Source organism: Hyla sarda, chromosome 6 (genome assembly GCF_029499605.1).
Source record: "Hyla sarda isolate aHylSar1 chromosome 6, aHylSar1.hap1, whole genome shotgun sequence".
NCBI lineage: Eukaryota > Metazoa > Chordata > Amphibia > Anura > Hylidae > Hyla > Hyla sarda.
The window spans coordinates 131,062,566-131,077,446 of NC_079194.1; positions in this window are offsets into that span (position 1 = coordinate 131,062,566).

A 14,881-nucleotide genomic window follows, 5' to 3' on the forward strand; every position below is an offset into this window, starting at 1 on the left:
GTGTTCTTACCTTTATACTAATGCATCCCCCCCTCCATCTTAATCCCCTTGTGCCATTATTCCCCCTCTGTCTTAATCCCCCTGTCCCACTATTCCCACCTCCCTCTGATCCCCTTTTGCCATTATTCCCCCTCCATCTTAATCCCCTTGTGGCATTATTATCCAATATGGCAAAAGGGGATTAAGATGGAGGGGGAATAATGGCAAAAGGGGATTAAGATGGGGGGGGGGGATAATTAACCCCCCCCCCCCCCCCCCATCTTAATCTCTTGTGCCATTATTCCTCCCTTCCTCTGATCCTCTTGCGCCATTTTCTCACCTCCATCTTTATCCCCTTGTCCCATTATTCCCCCCTCCAACTTAATCCCCTTGTCCCATTATTCCCCCCTCCATCTTAATCCCCTTGTGCCATTATTCCCCCTTCCTCTGATAATAATGGCACAAGGAGATTAAGATGGAGGGGGGGAAAATGGCAAAAGGGGATCAGAGGGAGGGAGGAAAAATCTCACAAGGGGATAAATATGGAGGAGGGGGAATAATGACACAAGGGGATTAATATGGAGGGGAGGTTGATAATTCCCCCCTCCCTCTGATCCCCTTTTGCCATATCGGATAATAATAGCACAAGGGGATTAAATTGGAGGGGGGAAAAATGGCAAAAGGGGATCAGAGGGAGGGGGGAATATTGGCACAAGGGGATTAAGATGGAGGAGGAATAATAGCACAAGGGGATTAAGATGGAGGGGGGGGGGGGGGTAATCAATCCCCCCTCCTCCATATTAATCCACTTGTGCCATTATTCCCCTATCCCTCTGATTCCCTTTTGCCATATCGGATAATAATAGCACAAGGGGATTAATATGGAGGGGGGAGGGAGGGGGGTGATTATCCCTCCCTCCATATTAATCCCCTTGTTTCATTATTCCCCCCTCCCTCTGATCCCCTTTTGCCATTTCCCCCCTCCATATGAATCCCCTTGTGCCATTATTATCAGATATGGCAAAAGGGGATCAGAGGAAGGGGGAATGGTGCAAGGGGATTAAGATGGAGGGGGAGGGGGGGGGAGTAATAAAGCACAAGGCATAACATTTTAATGCCTTGTGCTTTATTACTCCCCATCCCCCCTCCGACATTATCCCTCTCCCCCTCCATCTTAATGCCTTGTGCTCCGTCCCATACAGTCCTCCCTCCATCCCATTCAGTCCCCCCTCCGTCCCATACAGTCCCCCCTTCGTCCCATACAGTCCCCCCTCCATCCCAGACAGTTGTTTACCTGGTGTCCTGCGGTCCCATTGCCTGCTCCTTCACGGGATGTTTGGCGGGGCCGCACTGACGTGTCACGTCTCCTGCGCTGTGCGGCAACTCGGCGCAACGTCAGGGGTGGCCACACATCTCCCCAGCAACCACGCAGCTCACTTACAGTAGCCGCAGCTCGGGCCGTGCTACTGTACAGTGAGCTGCCACGGCTATGCGCTGTCAAATACTGGCCAATGCATGGCCGGTATTTGTCAGCGCTTTCGCGTACCCCCTGACAGCCCCTGGCGTACCCCTAGGGGTACGCGCACCCCAGGTTGAGAACCCAGGCTATACATTATATTAAATATGCATTATTATTAAATATATACATGTATAGACATTACAAAATTAGCATAGAAGAGAGGCGACTAGGGGCTGTCCAACCTGGGGGACCCTACCTGAACGTAGTTACTCTGACTTTGGGGACCACCATACAAGGTACGGTATGCAATACGGTACCGGGACACCATAGTAGTAAAAGTAGCAGCCACAGCCTCTTTTAGCTAGTAAAAGTAGCCACCCCTTTAGGTGGTATTGGTATGGCAGCCCCCTCTTGACAATAGCAAAAAAACAAAAACAAAAAAAACAAACAAAGATAATCACCTAGTCACTGCATGCCTCTCCTGTCTTCTCCTCCGGTCTGTGTTCTGGCGCATGGTGACATCAATTATGCACTGGAGCGCAAAGGCAGGACGCTGTGCCTCTTGTGGTTGCATACGTAATGTGGGCGGCCACAGAGTGATAGAAAGGGCAAGCAACCTATGGCTCTTCCCTCTGTCAAAGCAGCCGAGAGCAGCATTTAACTATAGGTGCATCTGTAAGTGGAGCATCAGCAAGTGGTGATGATGCGTACATACACTGTACGCATTGCCACTCACACAGGGGGGGGCATGTTAGGCGGCTGCAAGGCCTTAGGGGGCCACTTAACTTGCCTAATGGGAGAGCTGCCTCTGTACTGTGGTCAGACTGGAAATAACTACACAACTTCCTCTGGAGCATACAGCAGCTAATAAGTACTGGAAGGAGTAAGGTTTTTAAATAGAAGTCATTTACAAATCTGTTTGATGTGAAAAACAAATTCACTCTGGAGTACCTCTTTAAAAGCATTAAACCAACAATGGGTTCTGCAGATGCCACACACCTCATGTACACTTCCTTCTGCTGTTTTTGGGCAGCTTGAATGCAGATCACGTGATCTGGCCTCATTTGCTGGATCTCTTCCACCTTCTGAGCATGCTCAGTTTGACAAACGGATGTAAACAGACGGACACAAATGGAACACTCTTGCATTTACATCTGTCACTGTTGATTTCAATGTAATATTTTGAACAGATGTTTAAGTTCCCTTTGCTGCCAGTTTTCTTATGGATGAGAAAAAATTGTGTCAGCACCTTTTTTTTCGGTCACCTCACAAAAAACAAACAACAGACTGAACTGATGTAAAATGAGACGAACTGATGATAAAAATTACCTATTGAAATTAGGATTAGTTTATTTCTGTTTTTCTGACTCCTTAACAGGGCAGACAAATGGAAATGAAGTGGAGAACACAAATACAGATGTAAACCCAGCCTTGCTCTTAGACTATGTTCACATCAGTGTTATGGAGCTCCAATCAGTACACTGATAATAGGGCTGGATGGAATGTGTCAAAACGGACCCAGAGAGGGAGTGGAGAGGGAGTGACAACGCACGGCTGCCCCAAGGCTAGCACAGCCGGCGTTCTGAACATAAATGGGGGTCTGTCGGGTTTCAGTTAGATGTTAGTTATTTTGCAAGATTTTAGCAAAGATAAAAAATATGACATACACCTTGGCACTGTTATGAGGAGGAGTCAGGGGAGGTTATATTAGGAAGCCATTGCAGGAATTGGTAGGGAAAAGTGTGGCTCTGACCACGTGTACAGCCAGTGGAACCTGCTTAAGTGCTGTGACAGGCCCACCCAGCTCCAACAAGATGTCCAGAAAGCAGGAGACTACTGAGCTAAACTGAGCAGATAGAGAGGACTTCAGAGCCTAAACATTGGCCGACTGACAAAGGGGACTTCTGTCCTGGGGAGTTCACGTGGTATTTTGGTCAGTATTTTAGCTATAAAAAGGAATTAGTTACTTCCGGTTCCGGCGCCATGCAGTAAGGACGTGCGGCACACCAGCTCCTCACCCCGCGCGGCTATTTCCCCACTTACCCGCATTCTACCGGCTCCTTGGGGGCCCTCACGATCTCAGGGGATGAGGGAGTGTATGGACCGTTTCCTGGTGCCGATGGGAAACCGCAACAGGAAACGCCACCAGTTGGAGTCCAGACAGTCGTCACGAAGCCGCAGTGGGAGATCCAGCATGGCCTCCTCCAAAGCTTCCAGCAGGGCCGGCTCGCCTGCACCCTCGCTCTCCGCCGTGGCGGGAGGTGACGAGAGACCCGACGTATCGGGCATTGACTATGTGACATTGGCGAATGCTGTGGCTGAACTAATCGTGCCCAAGGTACATGAATCTATTATTGCCACCATGGAGGCCACGCTCCTCGAGGTACAGCAGACTGTGACGCAACATGGCGGGCGCCTTAGTGAGGTGAAGAACCGGGTTAGCACCATTGAGGAATCGGACATTAAAACCGAATCGCGCATGGCTGCGCTAGAAGGAGAGTGCAAAAGATTGTGGGACAAGGTGGAGGACCTGGAGAATAGCTCCAGAAGGAGCAACCTGCGGATTGTTGGGGTGCCTGAGTCGGTCCCCTCGAGTGACCTCCTCCATCTTTGTGAATATGTGCTTCTGAAAATGCTGGGTCTCCCTAGGCCATGCAAGGTGGAGAGGGTGTTTAGGCTGGGGCCGGACTTGCAGAGTGGCCCAGATCCCACGGTCCCCCCTGGCCTGCAGCACCGTAACCGCCTGCGCCAAGTGATTGGGAAGTACTTGGATTTCCAAGATAAAGCAGCGATCCTGCGTGCATTTAGGCGCCGCCGGGAGGATCTCACTGTGGATGGCGCCAAGCTGCTTATTTTTGGGGACTTTTCTGCAGAGGTCTCCCGCAAACGGAAGCTGTTCTCTCCCCTATGCACTTCTATGCATCGCAGGGGGATTCGGTTTGCCCTCCTGTACCCGGCCCTGCTCCGCATTTTCTACCCTGACGGAACTATCGGCACTTACCGCTCTCCGGAGGATGCAACACCGGCGCTGGAGGGCTTCCTGAGATCTTCTCTGCCTCCACTTTGGCTCGTCGCAGAACAACGCCGGGACTCGTCTTGCGGGCCCCCCCACCATTCACCTGCCCGCTTGAATGAATGACTTAATTCCGGCCACGGATACTCTGAGTGCCTCAATATGGATTAACAGGATTCACGCAAGTACTTGTTTTGTGCCCCAGCATTGTCTTGTTATTTCTCCCAGTCCCCGATCAGACACACTACGCTGCTTGACTCCCTTACCCTAGTCACGCTACTTTTACTCTTGGCCCCCCCTGGGATGCCAGTGGACTCACCTGCTACGGGCCCTCTCACATAGACGTTACCCTGGTCTCGGTGGCCCCTCCAACGTTCCCATCCCGGGACATTTGTGTTACGCCGAGCGCTTCAGGTCCCTGCTCCTCCCCGGAGCACTCGCGGCGTTCACCTCCGTGCAGTGCCCTGGTCAGACCCGCTGACCGGGAGCGCTGCAATAGTGTCACCGGTGGGGATGCGATCCGCGTAGCAGGACGCGCCCGCGGCTCGCATCCCAATATCCTCACCTGCCCCGTCCTCCGTCTGCTCAGTCCCGGCGCGCGCGGCCCTGCTCCCTAGGGCGCGCGCCGGCTCTCTGAGATTTAAAGGGCCAATGTGCCATTTATTGGCGCCTGGCCCAATCAGTACCTGCACCTGTGCCTTCCTTATATAAACTCACTTCCCCTTCCTGTCATTGCCGGATCTTGTTGCCTTGTGCCCAGTGAAAGCGTTTAGTGTGTTCCCAAGCCAGTGTTTCCAGACCTTCTGCTGTTGCCCCTGACTACGATCCTTGCTGCCTGCCCTGACCTTCTGCTACGTCCGACCTACTCTTGCCTGTCTCAGCTGTCAGCTGGGGTTGAGTTGCTATCGGGTGGAACGACCTGGGGGTTACCTGCCGCAGCAAGTCCATCCCGCTTTGTGGCGGGCTCTGGTGAAAACCAGTGACCCCTTAGACTCCGTTCCCCTGGTACGGCCCACGTCATCACCCCACTAACACAGAGGATCCACCACCAGTGTCCTCGCTGCATACCTATCCGGATCCTGACAGTTTGTGGCTGTTCCCGCACTTACCTAACCTTTCTATTCCAACATATCCTTTATGGGCACTGACTTTACTTATCTTATATTGCTTGTTATCTAGTATAGGTTGATCACTAATTTGGGAGGGGAAGGGGGAGTTTGGGTTGGGGGGAGGGATGGGAACGGGGTGGCTGGGATTAAAAAGGGGGGTTTGCGGGGGGGGATGGAGGGAGGGGTGACATGCTGGCTTCGGTAGCTACTGAGTGTCGTTAGGGAGGGGTTGGGGAGGGGGGGATAGTTAGGGGGAGGGGGGGATAGTTAGGGGGAGGGGGGGATAGAGGGGGGGAAAGGGCAAAAAAAATTAAAAAACATTTTTGTGTTATTATTATTGTGTTATGTATTATTATATTGACAATGTTGGGGGTCTTACTCTTTACAGGCATGGTCAGTGTTCCTAAGGCTGCGGGATTTCTCCCGGAATGGTGGCGGGTGATAGTTCTGTGTTAAGGGGGGGATAAGGGTCCTGAGGGGCTGAGTCTTTCACCTACTGGACGTAATGGGTAACAACCTCTTTGGTTTCTTTTCCTTATGGGGGTGAGGAGGGGTGGACATAGGATGTGTAGCATGTCTCCTTGTGTATGGGAAATGGAAGTAGATCACGCTCCAGGGAGGGAGGGTGATGGGCCCATTGGGCTTGGGATTGTTGTAATACTTCAGTATGTCATTGGGGAGGGGGGTGGGATGTTGGGGGAGTTTGAGGGGGGGTTTGGTCCACGATCCCTCAGCTATTGCTGCTCTGTACACTTTTTTATGCGAGTTATCTCGTGGAACGTTAAAGGGTTACGTTCTCCTCACAAGGGAAGCATGGTTCTTAGGCATTTGAAAAGGTTATCGCCTGACATAGTGCTCCTGCAAGAGACCCACTTGACCCCGGACGACTTTGCACGGATGCGGAAATGGTGGGTGGGGAGGGTTGAGGGGTCCCCAGCGGTTGACCGCAAGGCAGGGGTGCTGATCCTTTTCAATAAGTCGCTGGCCTGTGAAATTGTCTCTGTAGTGTCGGACACGGCGGGTAGGTGCTGTTGTGTGCATATCAAGACAGCCTTAGACGAATTAGTGATAATTAACGCCTATGGTCCAAACTCCAGACATGACTAGGCGGGAGTGCTAGGGGTGGCAGGGCCCTCTCAGAAATTAGTGGCAGGAGACTTTAACCTGGTAATGGTTTGCAGTGAAGACAGACGGAGCGCCAGGCGCCCACCCCCCCCTCCGCGACCTTCTGACATGTTGCTACTACCTTGGGCTACGGGACTTGGACTGACGGACGTATGTAGATTGACGCACTTTGATGAACGAGACTATAGTCACTACTCACACTCTCATGACTCCTGGTCCAGACTTGACTATTGCTTTTTGACTGATTCTCTTCTCCCTAAACTGGATTCTATTTCTTTCTCTGATCTTGTCATTTCTGACCATGCCCCACTGATTATCACCTTGACGGACTCGACGCCTAGAGGGAAGGACTTCCTCTGGAGGTTTCCATCTAGCCTAGCCAGGGACGAGCAATTTCATGCGTTATTGATGGGGTGGTGGACGGAGTAGGCTACCAACAATGCCGAGCATACGGACAACCCCCAACTATTCTGGGACACGGCAAAGGCTGTCTTGAGGGGTCGCATCTTGTCATACACGTCCTCCCTGAAAAGACAGATACAGGATAAATTGACGACCCTGGGGGGTGAGCTGCGCAAGGCCTATACCGGCTTTCTTGCCATTCCGAGTGAGGTCAACAAACAGGCCTGGGTGGCGGCGAAGGCTTCATACGATGGCTGGGTAGAACGGCGGGAGAATCTGAAAAGGTCACACCTGGAAGCCTCCCTCTTTCGGATTGGCAATAAACCTGGCCGCCTCCTAGCCAGATTTGCGAAGGGAGCAATGCCCTCCTCCGCGATCTTGGCTCTGCGGGATGATGGAGGGACTGTGCATAAGGACCCGAAACGTATAGTAGAGATTTTAGCCAACTTCTATAAAGCTCTATACTCTGAGGCGGAGGTTGCGATGGAAGACTTTCCATCGTGGCTCCAGGGAGGTCTTCTCTGTCGTCTGAGGATAGGGACATGCTTAATGGGCCTATTTCAAGGGAAGAACTGGAAGGGGTGATTAGAGGGCTACAGGTGAGCAAGGCCCCGGGCCCCGATGGGTTCTCGGGAGATTTCTATAAGATCCTCTCGAGCAACATTGTCTCCACATTGCTTCACTTATACAACTCTTACCTCTCAGGGGCCCCCATACCATCAACCTCTAATACCACATATATTAAGGTATTACCGAAGCCGGGCAGGGATCTGTTGTCTCCTGGGGGGGTATAGACCGATATCGTTGATCAATGTGGACCTCAAAATACTGTCAAAGGTAATGGCTGATAGGTTGGCAACACTGATGCCCCAATTGATTTCACATGCTCAGGTGGCGTTCACGGTTGGCAGGTCTGCTGTGACGCACATCAGGACGGTTATTGCCTTCCTGGAGGAGATCCACCGTAACCAGAGCAGCCACTCCGCGCCCGCCATGCTCTCCATTGACGCTGAAAAAGCTTTCGATCATGTCGAGTGAGAGTGGCTGTGGACGGTTCTTCAGCAAATGGGTTTCGAGGGCCCCTTCCTATCTTATCTACGATCCCTATACGAGAGCCCAGTGGCTCGCATTCATCTCCCAGGGTTTCTATCAGCCCCCTTCCCACTGCAGAGGGGCACTCGCCAGGGGTGTCCTTTGTCACCCCTCCTCTTCAACCTGGCGATTGAGCCGCTATCTCGACGGCTGGCAATGACCGAAGAGGTGGAGGGAATCAGCCTGGGAGGACAGACTGTCTCCCATGCTCTTTTTGCAGACGACTGTTCTTGGCCAACCCAGGGAGAGACTTGGACGCGGTGTTTAGGATCCTCACAGATTATGGGAAGGTCTCGGGCTTTAGAGTGAATGTGTCCAAGAGTATCCTCTTGGACCTGGCCACTACCCCTCTCCGAAGCCTGCCGGGCTCCGCACTGTCCCAGGTTCAGGTGACCAGGACATCTTTTAAATACCTAGGCATATGGGTGGGGAGATCTCCCTCGTCGTTGTACTCCCTGAATCTCACTCCTTTGTTTCGTAAACTTGCCGAGGAGCTGCGGCAATGGTCGTCCTTGCCCCTCCCATTTTTAGCGAGGTGCCACTTGATCAAAATGCTCAATTTTTCTAAATTGCTTTATCCGCTACAAACGATACCTGTTCTGCTGAAAACTGCTGATATGTTTGAATGCTGCCTACAGTAGATTAATTTGGAACAATAGGAGACCTCGCATCGCCCTCGGCAAGTTGATGCTGCCCAAGGAGCAGGGTTGGGTGGGCTTTCCAGATGTAAAACATTACAACTTATCGTGCTTATTAAGACACTGTATTGACTGGTTGAAAGGGGAATCCAGGTTCTCCAATGTCCATCTCGAGACGGCTATGTCTGCGCCTTGGTCATTGGGAGGCCTGATCCATTCTCCGTTGTCTAAGCACCCACGTATATCCGTAGTAATCTTCTTTTTAGGGACACTATAATTGCATGGAAACAGTGCAGTGATCTCATGCGACTGCCATATTCTTTGTCCAAACACATGCCGCTTTGGTCATTGATAGAATTCCCTCTGTTCAGGACTTGGCAGGCGATGGGCATACAAACGGTGGGGCATGTGATACATCCGACTGACAGACGGTATCTGACTTTTGAGGAACTTTGTGGACGGTACAACCTACATGGGGGACACTACCTTCAATACTGTCAACTGATGGCTTTCTTGAGACCCCGACTTCAGGACCTGACGAGGGAGGGGGCGAATTCTTTTGACGACTTCATTTCTTCCTCTTCTTCCTACCACTCTCTTTCCTTGCTATACAGATACCTTACATGGAAGGGGAGTACGGGGGTGGCGCAATCTCTCTTCCGCTATTGGGAGGGCAAACTTAACCTGCTGGATTCCGTGGCGCGGATCTTGGAGGGATGGACAAAGGTGAGGAAAGCAGTAGTAAATGAAGGCTGGAGGGAGACCCAGTTTAAGATCCTCCATCAAGCGACTTACAGCTTCACACTGCCCAAGACCCCTGACAGGCCGGACAGGTTAGAGCACTGCCCTAACTGTGGAATGTTTAGGACTGACCTACTTCATGGGTTATTAACTTGTTACAAATCACGTCTTTTTTGGTTGGGGCTGTTCTGATTGCTGTCGGTCAAAATGGGGAAGTCTCTTCCCCTAACCCCTGAACTCATTGTGTTACACCTGGCACCGGATGGAGTGACTTTGACCCTCCTTATCCACGTTATTGTACTGGTGGCTAAGAAGTGCCTCCTGGCTCACTGGTTAGTTGCTGACATGCCGTCAATGGCAGAGGTTATTTCCCAGGTTAAAAAATATATGTACCTAGATAGGTGTGAGATCCTTTGGACCAAAGACAAGTCGGCGAAGGCTTTCTTTAAGAAATGGCAGACATTCATATTGGCCTTCCTTGACGACACCAAAATCGCCGCACTTATGGGACCGTTTACCTCTACAGAATGGTATCTGACTAGGGACATTTCTGGCACCCTGGGTCAATTGAGAGTTTCCTCTCCTACTAGCCACTAGAATTCCATGGTTCGCTTGGTTTTCTTGGTTATATTTTTCTGAGTGTCTCTTGGAATCATTAGTTGGACTACTATGGTGCTGAACCAATTCTGGATATACTACACACGTTGGGTAGGGGTGGGGGGGTCTTGGTTCTCTTCAGGGGAAGTTGTGGGGAGGGGGCGGGCATGGGGGTGGGTGGGGTTTGCAGTTATTGAAAGGAGGGAGTATTACTGTTATTTTATTTATTTTTTTGCTATGCCTATTGTACTTTGCTCCCTTAGGCATGTAATGACGAAGCGGGGTATGCCCCATTACATATTGTATAAAATTGTTAAAAACCCAATAAAAAGGAAAAAAAATAAAGGAATTAGTTCACCACACAGAAAAAGAATCTTTTCAATAAATTTTTACGTTGTGTCTGTTCCACTCGTGGTTTTGGGTAACAATACTGACCAAAATACTATGTGTGATGCCACAATCTATGGGTTGGTTGTGCATTGGGAAAACTCTCTTTAATAATATACCTCCTCCTGTGTGTTGAGAAGCACGTCTTGTGGAAGTTATTGTTTGAAACCTGGCAGTTGTTCTGCATCTGGAAATGATCATAAGATGATCATTAGAGATGAGCGAATTTTTGAAAAATTCGATTTGGCCTATTCGCCAAATTTTCCAAAAAGATTCTTGATCCTAATTTATTTGCGTTGAATAACTATTAAAAACAGCTATTTCTGGGCTACAGAGAGCCTCAATAGGGGTGTAGAACACTTTGCCTTGCCATAACACGCGTAGTTAGTGTGCTGGGGTAGTGAATTAATACTGTTATTCAGATCATTATACAAGATTGTAGATGTGCACCATGTCTGTTTTTCTACCCGAATTCACACTGTGATTTCTATCCCCTCTTTTTTTTTTGTTTGAACATGTGCTGCACTCTTCCCCACCCCCTCAGCCCAACCCTATATAAGTAGTAGTTAGCTACACATGGGTCATTTCTTTCCTAGCAGCCTCCCAGTCTGACTGGGAGAGCATGGTAAGTGAGCCATTACACCTTGTTCAGACTGGTGTGGTGCTGTGCGGTGTTCTTTGCTGCCGTGGCGCCGTGTCTGCGGGGGGGTGCGGCCCATAGACTGGTTTGAGTGGCATTGGGGCCGCTCTGCCGGTGGGTCGTTCCCCCTGTGGGCATTGGTGTCGTGATGGTCGCTGCCCGGTGCTGCGCCATTTTATGCTAGGGATGTTAGGGACCCACTCTAAATAGGTGGCCTTGACGTGGCGAGTGGGCTTGTACTTTTTGATCAAAAATGTATACTAACAACCTGTTAGTTTTTGATATTATGCTGAGAAGCAATCAGATCATTATACAAGATTGTAGATGTGCACCATGTCTGTTTTTCTACCCGAATTCATACTGTTATTCAGTATGACACGCAGATTACAGGCATTGCTATTGGAATCACTGCCAGGGAGTGGCACAATGACAGAGCCTGGTAATTGGAATGAGCAAACTTTAAATCCTTTTTTGAGGCCCCATTGGAGGGCAAGTCTAGTGCCAGCAGCCGCCGTAATTCCAGCTCCAATAGTGTATAATTGCTGCTGTGTAAACTATGAAAAAGCTCGTACTTGTATCTTAAAATCGAGCTGGCGCTCCACCGCGAGGTGAGCTAACACCTGTTCCAGCCCCTGCCTCTCAGCGTCCCCCCTGATGCTCATGACTGAGTGTCCTGGGGGCCCGAAGTATTTACTTTGAAAAAAATACTGTATTACCACAAAATCAATATAACAAGGAGATCACATGGCGGCACAATGACAGAGCCTGAAGAGGGCAGCAGCATGACGAGACCATAGAGCGGGACTATGATAGAGCCTGGATATGGCAGCAGCATGAGGAGGCCATATGGCAGCAGAATGACACAGCCTGTAGGTGGCAGCAACCCAATGTAGGCCACAGAGCGGCACAATGACAGAGCCTGGAGGTGGGCAGCAGCATGAGGAGACCATATGGCAGCAGAATGACACAGCCTGGAGGTGGCGGCAGCCTAAGTAGGCCACAGAGCGGCACAATAACAGAGCCTGGAGGTGCCAGCAGCATGACGAGACCATAGAGCGACACAAAGACAGAGTCTGGAGGTGGCAGCAGGGTCGGAAGATCATATGGCATCACAATTGAAGAGATTAAAGAGATTTTTAAGATGTCAATTGAAGATTTTGAGGAGATTAAAGGTGGAAAACATGGTGGAAAACATATTTTTCATGAAGGTGGAAAACATATTTTTTATAAATTAAATTTTTTTATAAATGAACTGGTGCCAGAAAGTTAAACAGATTTGTAAATTACTTCTATAAAAAAATATTAAAGGGGTACTCAACTGGAAAACATTTTCTTTAACCTGTTGGGGATGGAGGGTGTCCCTTTACATCCTCCACCCACTCCCTTTTTATAATGCCGGGCCACGCCGTGGCCCCGCAACATAGCGGGTTGGGCCCGGCCTCTAACAATGGCCGGGACCCGTGGCTAATAGCGCGCGGCACTGATCGTGGTGCCGCGTGCTATTAACCCTTTAGACGCGTTCAAATTCCTATGAGAAACCATTGATCAATGTAAAAAATCAGTGTGTGCAGTGTTATAGCCCCCTATGGGAGCTATAACACTGCAAAAAAAAAAAAAGGGGGTTTCATTGGTTTCTACAGGTTTACTCCCGTTATCCTTCTGGATTGCGGGACTATTTATGTACAGTGGTTGACTATCTTCTTAAACTGTTACGCCGAGCGCTCCGGGTCCGTGCTCCTCCCCGGAGCGCTCACAGCGTTCTCCTGTTCGCAGCGCCCCGGTCAGACCAGCTGACCGGTTGCGCTGCGATAATGTCCCTAGCCGGGATGTGATTCGCGATGCGGGACGCGCCCGCTCACGGTACGCATCCCGACCCGCTTACCAGACTCGCTCCCCTTCGGTGCTGTCCCGGCGCGCGCAGCCCCGCTCCCTAGGGCGCGCGCGCCGGTTCTTTGCGATTTAAAAGGGCCGGTGCGCCACTGATTGGCGCATGGGTTTTAATCAGTACCTTCACCTGTGCACTTCCCTATATTACCTCACTTCCCCTGCACTTCCTTGCTGGATCTTGTTGCCATTGTGCCAGTGAAAGCGTTCCTTGTGTATCCCTAGCCAGTGTTCCAGACCTCTTGCCGTTGCCCCTGACTACGATTCTTGCTGCCTGCCCTGACCTTCTGCTACGTCCGACCTTGCTCTTGTCTAATCACTTGTACTGCGCCTATCTCAGCAGTCAGAGAGGTTGAGCCGTTGTCGGTGGATACGACCTGGTTGCTACCGCCGCTGCAAGACCATCCCGCTTTGCGGCGGGCTCTGGTGAAAACCAGTAGCAACTTAGAACCGGTCCACCGACACGGTCCACGCCAATCCCTCTCTGACACAGAGGATCCACCTCCAGCCTGCCGAATACTGACATAAACATAATTTTTTCATGTTTAATAGACAATTTTTCTTATCAGTCACAGGAGCTTCGATGGGGGCAAAATTCTCCCCCCTCTCTTGCCAATATTTATATGTGTTGGTGGGAGAGGGAGATTCTTTTCACCCCCACCAACCCCTACAGACAGAATATCGTCTGGTATGGCTGCTACATCGACGACCTCCTATTTATTTGGGGGTCTGATGTGGCGGCCATACAGGGGTTTACTTTTTACCTTAACCACAATTATCTAAACCTACAGTTTACTGTCACTGTGGAAGCCAGTGCCATTAATTTTCTGGACTTGCATCTCTGGGGTGACGCGATTGGCGGAGCAATAAATACTCGAACATATCGAAAAAATACAGCAGCAAACTCTATTCTGCACGCCAAATCCTGCCACCCCAGACATGTAATTAATAATCTCCCCACCAGAGAAATGGTACGTGCCCGTAGAAACTGCTCACGTTTGGCCGAGTTTAGGGAAGAATCTGCTGCCATAGGTGATAGACTGCGAGCGAGGGGGTATCCCCAATGGACGATCAACCGGGCTATCAAACTAGCTATGGAGAGGGACAGATACTCCCTTATAGGACAAGATAGGGGTTTCAGTAATAGTGCTACCAATAAAACCAAAACTCCCTCCCCCGTGGTTTTCTCCACTCAATACAGTTCTGATTATGTGTCCATTAAAAAGATCATAGAAAACTACATTCCCTTTGTCACCGCAGATCCGGATTTCAAACATGTATTATCAGAGGGATATAGATGCGTGTCCAAACGGGCTCCGTCTATAGGGCAACGCTTATCACCCAGTCTATTTTTGGAAGGTCTACAGAGGAAGCCAACGTGGCTTACATGCTCCGGTTCACACAAATGCGGAGCGAATAAATGCATATGCTGCGGCTTCATGATGCGCTCTACCACTTTTACTTCCTCTGTTAACAAGCAAAATTATCCCATCCAGCAATATGTAAACTGCAATACGACCGGGGTCATTTATTTGTTCACGTGCCGTATTTGCAGTTTACAGTATGTGGGCTGTACCACTAATTCTCTTAAAACCCGAATCCGCAAGCACATCTCGGATGTACCCCACTTTTTATCCCGCAATGTGTCTACTGTCTCCAAACATTGTTTTGTGCTTGCAAGGAATCGAAAGGGTCAACATGCCCACAAGAGGAGGCAATCTAAAACAAAAAATACTGGATCGGGAGATCTTTTGGATCTTGAAGTTGGAAACTAATTTCCCAGCAGGTCTGAACAGGAGGTTAGATACCATCCTG